The sequence below is a fragment of the Callorhinus ursinus genome, unplaced genomic scaffold (genome assembly GCF_003265705.2).
Source record: "Callorhinus ursinus isolate GAN/ISIS: 27379988/994484 unplaced genomic scaffold, GSC_fseal_2.0 scaffold11, whole genome shotgun sequence".
Lineage (NCBI taxonomy): Eukaryota > Metazoa > Chordata > Mammalia > Carnivora > Otariidae > Callorhinus > Callorhinus ursinus.
Window position 1 is genome coordinate 31732685 of NW_027397073.1, and position 8678 is coordinate 31741362.

The window sequence follows — 8678 nt, forward strand, 5'->3', positions numbered from 1 at the left end:
GATTATATCAATATATTTTCTCATGTTAAATCATTTTCCATTTAACTCCTCTGATATCATTTAAATATATAGCAAGCCTAAAAAATCCAAAAATAGTATCCCTCCTTTTTGGTATATGTGAACAAATTTACAAATAATTCCTGCTCTTCTTGTACCACAAGGAAAACCTTAATATATTAAAAATGAAAATAGCAATCAGAAAAAAAATAGTAATTAATAGCAAATTTTATAAATGCCTTTCTTCCAAAACTATATAAAATCTCTATTAAACCCTCTGGAAGGGTTTCCGGCGGTCGCGCGCTCTTTTCTCGGGACGGTAGAGGCCGTGTAGCGTCGCCGTTACTCTGAGGAGAGAACAGTCGGTAGAGGGGTGCAAAAATGCAGAGCAATAAAACCTTTAACTTGGAGAAGCAAAACCATACTCCAAGGAAGCATCATCAGCATCACCACCAGCAGCACCACCAGCAGCAACAGCAGCAGCCACCACCGCCACCAATACCTGCAAATGGGCAACAAGCCAGCAGCCAAAATGAAGGCTTGACTATTGACCTGAAGAATTTTAGGAAACCAGGAGAGAAGACCTTCACCCAACATAGCCGGCCCTTTGTGGGCAATCTTCCTCCTGACATCACTGAGGAGGAGATGAGGAAACTATTTGAGAAATATGGGAAGGCAGGCGAAGTCTTCATTCATAAGGATAAGGGCTTTGGCTTTATCCGCTTGGAAACACGAACCCTAGCGGAGATTGCCAAAGTAGAACTGGACCACATGCCACTCCGTGGAAAGCAGCTGCGTGCGCGCTTTGCCTGCCATAGTGCATCCCTTACAGTCCAAAACCTTCCTCAGTATGTTTCCAATGAACTGCTGGAGGAAGCCTTTTCGGTGTTTGGCCAGGTGGAAAGGGCTGTAGTCATCGTGGATGATCGAGGAAGGCCCTCAGGAAAAGGCATTGCTGAATTCTCAGGGGAGCCAGCTGCTCGGAAAGCTCTGGACAGGTGCAGTGAAGGCTCCTTCCTGCTAACCACATTTCCTCGGCCTGTGACTGTGGAGCCCATGGACCAGTTGGATGATGAAGAGGGACTTCCAGAGAAGCTGGTTATAAAGAACCAGCAATTTCACAGGGAGCGAGAGCAGCCACCCAGATTTGCACAGCCTGGCTCCTTTGAGTATGAGTATGCCATGCGCTGGAAGGCACTCATTGAGATGGAGAAGCAGCAGCAGGACCAAGTGGACCGCAACATCAAGGAAGCTCGTGAGAAGCTGGAGATGGAGATGGAGGCCGCTCGCCATGAGCACCAGGTCATGCTAATGAGACAGGATTTGATGAGGCGTCAAGAAGAACTTCGGAGGATGGAAGAGCTGCACAACCAAGAAGTGCAAAAACGAAAGCAACTGGAGCTCAGGCAGGAGGAGGAACGCAGGCGCCGTGAGGAAGAGATGCGGCGGCAACAGGAAGAAATGATGCGGCGACAGCCGGAAGGATTCAAGGGAACATTCCCTGATGCGAGAGAACAGGAGATACGGATGGGCCAGATGGCTATGGGAGGTGCTATGGGCATCAACAACAGAGGCGCCATGCCCCCTGCTCCAGTGCCAGCAGGTACCCCAGCTCCTCCAGGACCTGCCACTATGATGCCAGATGGAACCTTGGGATTGACCCCACCAACAACTGAACGCTTTGGCCAAGCTGCTACAATGAAGGAATTGGGGCAATTGGTGGAACCCCTCCTGCATTCAACCGTGCAGCTCCTGGAGCTGAATTTGCTCCAAACAAACGTCGCCGATACTAATAAAAATTTCAATGTCTAGTTTCCCAAAAAACCTTAAAAGAAGGACCCTTTTTGGACTAGCCAGAATTCTGCCCTGGAAAAGTGTTAGGGATTCCTCCCAATAGTTAGGTCTTCCTTGCCTGTACTACTCTGAGGGAGTTTGCTGGAGGCTGAGGGCAAGGGAGGGGCGATATTTAACAAATCAGTTCTGTGTGGTATATCGTTTAACTAATTGATTTTGTATGGTGCATTCCTGAAGTCTCATGTGATTGTTGAGGGCCTATGCGGGGGGGGAACCATGGCAAAATGGATCCAGTTAGAGCCCCCATTAATCTTGATCATTCCATTCTTTGTCCATCCTGTTCTATTTGGTTTCTCATTATACCCTCCAACCCCCAGAGACACTGCCACATACACCACAAAAACAAGCATCCCCCAATGACCTTAGCCCCATTGTTCCATTCACTCGCAGGTTTGAATTCAGGCAAATGTCCACAGAGGTCACAGACAACATACATACGGTTCTGTTATATCCCATATATTACCCCTTCATGTCCTAAGGAAGACATTTTCTCTTAGAGATTTTCATTTTAGTGTATCTTTAAAAAAAAATCTTGTGTTAAGTTGCCTCCCGTCTTTTTTCTTGGGTTAGGACAACCCAGGAACGGCCCTTTTGTGTCTATGATGTTGCTGTTCACAGCTTTTCTTGATAGGCCTAGTACAATCTTGGGAACAGGGTTGCTGTGTGCTGAAGGTCGGACAGTAGCTCTTAGCCTTGCCTATCGTAGGTAGTTATGCTGTGCATTTTTTTTATTGGTGTACCATGTTTGATTTGTCCCTGATACCTTTGGAGTTTTTCTGAGAAAAGGAGCAGTAATACAGCATCAACTTATTAAAATACGTTTTAAGCCTTTTAAAAAAAACAAAAAAACAAAAAACCCTCTGGAAGGGCACCTGGGTGGCCCTTAAGTGTCTGGCTCAGGTCATGATCTCAGGGTCTGGGATAGAGCCCCATGGCAGGCTCCGTGCTCAGCAGGGAGCCTACTTTTCCTTGTCCCTCTGCTGCTCTCCCTGCTTGTGCACGCTCTCTCTCCCTCTTTCTCTCTCTCTCTCTCAAATAAATAAAATCTTAAAAAAAAAAAACCCTCTGGAGAAAAAAAGGAAAATTAAAACTAAATGTCAGAATTTCTAGAAAATAATGACAATAAAATAATCATGTTAAAATCTATGGGATATTGCTAAAGTAATGCTTAGCAGAAAATTCCTAGCATTAAATATCTGTATGAATGAGTAAAAATACAACTCAAAAATCTGTATAAGAACAAAATAGCAAACAGAAAGGAAGCAGAAGGAATATATTAATAAAAACAAAAGCAGACATTATGACTAGAAAAATATAAAGCTTAAATTTAATAACTTCATAAAAAGATGACATTTAAAAATCAACCAAATACAAAATTGTAGTTTAAATAATGACAAAATAAGAGAATATACAAATTAAACAGAGAAATTTTGAATAAACTACAAAAAAGGGATCTCTTTGTAAAAACTTATCACTAATTCTTTTGTACAATTCTACTGATACATTTGAAAATCTAGATGAAATGGATTTCATCCTAGGAAAATATAATTGTCAAAAAATAACCCTAGCAGAGATAATCTAAACTGACAAATAACCAGAAAAAAATTTGAGCAACTATGCTATAAAAGACATCTGTCACAAACAAATTCCATAAACAGTTTTTACAGGGAAATGCTATCGATTCTATAAATATTAGATAATCCAGAGAGGAGAAAAAGAATAAAAACTTCCAAATTCTTATATGAAGTAATTATACCTTGAATACAAATACATGATTGGGAAAGAACACAAAATCAAATTGATGACAAATCTCAAATATTAATATTGTTGCAGAAATATTTTAAAAATTCTGCTGTAGCTACTCAACTCTGACCTTGTAACAGGAAAGTAGCCATAGATACAGAAATGAATGGGTACAGCTATTGGAAACACAACTTTACAAAAATAGCAGTCATGTAGGATTGGCCTGAGGGCTGCAGTTTGCTGATTTCTGTACTAAGTAGAAAAAGCCAGATTCAAAAGATAACTTGCTGTATGATTCCATATATGAGATGCCCAGAAAAAGCACATCTGGGATTGGGGATTGACTATGAAAGGCATTTAAGGGATGCTTTGAGGGTAATGAAAATCGAAAATATTCTAAACTTGGATTTTGGTGATGGTTACTTAACTCTGTAAATTTGTTAAAATCTTTGAGTTGTAAAGTTAAAATTGATCAACTTTATGATTACAAATTATAAAAGAAAATATTAGCATTTGATAAATATGTGTAGTAGATGTATGATTGAAATATCATTTGGTTTACTTTTTCTATATTCTTGAAATGTTTCATAATTAAAATGTGAAATAGTAATAATGTTAGGCTCCAAACCCACATACTAAGCAGAATTAAAGTAAGACCCAGAGAGGTTATTTTTCTCATTCAGAATTAAATAACCAATCAATACAGAGTCAAGACTCAGATTCCAGCCTACATGTGTTCATTTCTTCCACGCTGGATTTTATTGCTTTATTAATAGAGAGGGAAGACTGGAGGCAACAGAGAGTATTCTATTCTTTGTTCTCCATTTCTTTTCCTAATTTCTCCATGTTGATCCATTCCATAATAAACTAGCTTACAGAAACAATAGTAAACTCCTAGAAGTTTGGAGGGGAAAATTTAAACATTAGGTATATAAATGCTTCATTTTGCTGGCATTTTGGTAAATACTCTGTTAAACTAGTAAAACATTGGAAAGACATCAGCGTGCTAGCATTCTGGATTTTTTAAAAAAATCATCTTCCTTCAAATACTTAGTGAAAGGTTAAGTATAAATTCAATGAATCAGCTTCACAAGGGTTAGCTAATATCTTTTGTTAAATAAACATATGCAATCTACAAATATATAGAAATTATTTTTGGAAAATTTGCCAGCATGTTATGACATGTTAATGTTTTTTGTCTGTGTGTTTTTCTTTCATCTTTTCAACACCTACCCACCCTTCTACTCCCTGCAAAAGAAACAAAAAAGTACTTTAATTCATCCCTGTTTATATGTTTTAAAGGATTTAGAATTATTATTTTTTAAAGATTTTATTTATTAGAAAGAGAGAGAGAGAGCACAAGCAGGGGGAGTGGCGGCAGAGGCAGAGGGAGAAGCAGGCTCCCTGCAGAGCAGGGGGAGCCCGATGCAGGACTCCATCCCAGGACCCTGGGATCATGACCTGAGCTGAAGGTAGTTGCTTAACCAACTGAGCCACCCAGGCACCCCAAAAGTTTTAGAATTATTTAAATGTTGGAATATGTCAGAATGCTAAAACAAAATTTTGATGGAAAGTTCACTACCCATGATAGTTATTTTTTATTATTCATATTGATTGCATTCCATTTATAGATTTGCCTTTGACATTTCTTTAATTTGGGAAAAGTCATTAGTGTGATTTCTTTCTGTGTTGATTTCTATAGCTTATTTCCTTGCTTGGTTCTAGGATCCTGCCTTCCTTTCTCATGAAGGATATTACAGACCATTAAGTTTAGCAGTCTGTATCCCAAAAGTTTTGTGCCCAAATCATTTTTTAAAAAAATTTTAAGAGGTTTGTTTGCCAAATTTTCATGGATTAGCTTTAAAAAGGAAAGAGGAAGGGTTAGCAAAAGCATGGATCAATTCTGCAGCCTTCAGCAATTGTTTCTCCCACTGAGTAAACTCAGAGCTATACAAAAGGAATGAGATTTGGGGCACATTTGGAACAGTTTCCCACTCCATACTTCTCATCCCTCTCTATTAGAAAGCAAAATATAAAATGAAATGAAACAAAACAAAAACATTAAAATCAAATAACTGCAAATCATGAGAATGTGTGCAGGTGGTCAAGAGGAAGTATTTAAAATTTTATAGAAGATACCCAAGCTTATTTAGTGCCAAGCTGAGTTAATTGGGATAAAATGCTGTTACTCATGCTTTTCTATTAGGCTGGATTTGAAGTTATTACTGCAGGAGATTAGGTCAGAATATACTATAAAGCCAGCCAAATTTCATCTAAGTTGTTTATTTTTACTTCTCTCTTTCAACTGTGTATGTACATGTATATAAAATAGCTGACAGCATATGAGATTTACATTGGTTTCAAATTACTCCTATTTGCTAAGGGTGTTTAGTAGCTGGGACAACCGAAATTTTGTGATATAGCCCTCTGTCCTAGCAATACTTCATTAAATATAGAGGACATTCTTTTGAATTCCCTATACAAAATGGGGACAGTGACTTTGGCTCCTTTTTACTTGGTAAATAAGTTTTAAAATAGTGGGTCACTTAACTCTCAGTGGCTTTTAAAAGAAAGCAAAAACAATAAATAAACTTGTTTTCTGCTGAATTGTAAGTTATCATTTAATTATCTGTGAGAAAAAGGAAAAATATGAATTCTGAGCATCCCATGAAGCTGTTTCCCGAATTAATTTGCAGAGGGTATTCAGTATAAATTTACAAAGTTGGGAGGTACTTTCCCCCAAGGTAGAGAACTTTTCACCCTGTAGGTGATGGTTAAGTCAGGAGAAGGGGCTCTGGTTAAAATAGTGAAGAGAGTGGTAAATAATGATGTAATATACATAAATACCAAAAGTTTGTCTCATGACATATGCCTCATTGTTTTGCACCAAAAAAATGTACTGCTCAGTTTCATTACCTGTATTTTTTTCAACAGTCTCAATTCTAGTATTACCTAACTTTTTACAGAGTGTTTTGTTTTGTTTTACTATATTACAGGGACTATTTGAAGCCTTTAAAGCATATTAATACATTTAATTCCCCCAAGACTCTAGGAGGCAGATAACTGTTTTATTCTGACTTTACAGATGGGGAAAATTAAGGCACACAGAAGTTAAGTGACTTGCCTACGTTCATCCCAGTCTTAAGAGTGAGAGAGAGAGAGAGAGAGAGAGAGAGAGAGGATGAATGGATTTTTTTCCCCATTTAAGTCTATCTTTAAAAGAAGTTGAAACTTTGTTATAATAAGGGATATTTGAAAGTAATACATTACCACCTCTGGAGGAAACATCCAAAGAGGCATTCCAACTATCTTTGGAACAAAGTAGGATATTGAAAAGTGTACATCCTCTCAGGTTCACATTTTTTAAAGAACAACACTCCTATGGATGTGTAAGGCCTCGTTTGCTTTTCAAAAACAAAAGCAGCGTCTCCTTTGTCATTGCTCTAATGCTTGTACAAGTGATTCTTTCTCAGTAAAGTATCCTTCACCAGACTACCTCTTCATTCCCCAATCCCAACAAACATACAGATACACACAAACACATACACACTCCACTCCAGTCCCTCTCTCTGTGTCAAAGTAGGTGTCAGAGTCTCATGCAAACTCGTTTGCTCTGGAAGATTTTTGTAAAGAATCCCACCTTACTTCAATCAGCAGATCCTAACCCTGCAATTTGTCAGTGAAGTCTTGTAAAGCCCATGAGGACATTGACCTGGACTTTCTCTGACCTAGGTCTGAAGGCTGTGCTGCCCCTGCCACCCATGTCAGTAGACCACATAGTCAGCATGTCCAAGTCCAGATACTTTGACCTCTCGCTAATCAGAAAGGAAGCCTGGATAATGAGAGCAGATTAATGCAGATCTGGAGATAAGCCTGCATGAACACTGAGCTTCCCACTCTGGTCAAAAACAGTAAGACTCTTTCACGGGTGGTGGGGTCAGTACTTACTGTTGATCTTAGTAGCCCTCAGCTTCCAGCTCTAACCCATCATATTATATAAATGCCATTATTCATTATAAAATTGCCCAGCCCTTCTACAGCATGGCTCTACAGCATTTGACTCTGTGACCTACTCTTAAAGTGACTCTTAGGGGTTGACTCCATGCTGTGTGCAGAGAACAGGTTTTTTTATTTCTCCTTATTTGTTAAACTTATTTCAGTCATTAACCTCTTACTGTAACCCTTTCATCTCCCCCTTCCTCTGGTTTTGCCATCTGAGTGACAAATAATTGACCTGTTGTCTGGAACCATCCTAATAAGAAACCCCACAGTGATGCCTTCTTGGATGCAATTTCCCTAGTTAGGCATAAGCTCTGCTGACCACAACCTTGCCTTTATGTTCTTTCCACTGGGGGCCATTTCAAGTGCCCCAAGCTGTGCAGCTACTTGCAAGTCATTCTGCAGTTTTCTATAGGGAGGGAAATGATCACATGTCTGGGAGTCTGGTCATATTCTCTGCTCTTAGCTGAGTTTTCTGACTAAGTTTTCTGTAATAAAAAACAAGGACAATATATTCAAAGAGGACGTTAAACAAGGTTTCTTTTGTTAACCAGATTCCCTAGCCGAGGTGGAGACATCCAAGAAAGGAGAATGTACTGGAGCCAGAGTAGGCAGAGCACAGCCATGTCCATCTGCGTATGAGTCAATGGTAGGAGGCCAGGCCACGGGGGTCAGTAACCAGGTGGCCAGTTCTTCCCCCACTTAACCTGAAAGATGTAAGGAAGTCCTCTGAAAGTACCCATACAGGGCATTTAGCAAAAGCAAAATTTTGGATGGTCACCGTACCACATTCTATTAGTGGGAAGCGTAGGAAGAACATTCCCTTGGCACTAATGAATGGTTGATAAATATCTGTGGGATAAATGCTTTTATCCCACATAAATTTGAATCTTTCCAGAAACTTTAAATCTTTCTAGGTTTTAGTTACTTCATTTGTCAAATTAGAACTTAGGACCAGTGATTCTTAAAGTCTGGAACCTGGAAAACAACACCACCAGCATCACTTGGAAACTTGTTAGAAATGCTCATTCTTCGGTCCTACCTAATACATATTAAAGCAGAAACCTTAAGGATGCTTATTTCCT

The 8678-nt window shown here is 39.2% G+C and overlaps 1 pseudogene; it reads left to right on the forward strand.

Moving 5' to 3' along the window:
• Positions 1–288: 288 nt before the first annotated feature.
• LOC112835197 (non-POU domain-containing octamer-binding protein pseudogene) lies at positions 289–2693 on the forward strand (annotated as a pseudogene).
• The last annotated feature ends 5985 nt before the right edge of the window (positions 2694–8678 follow it).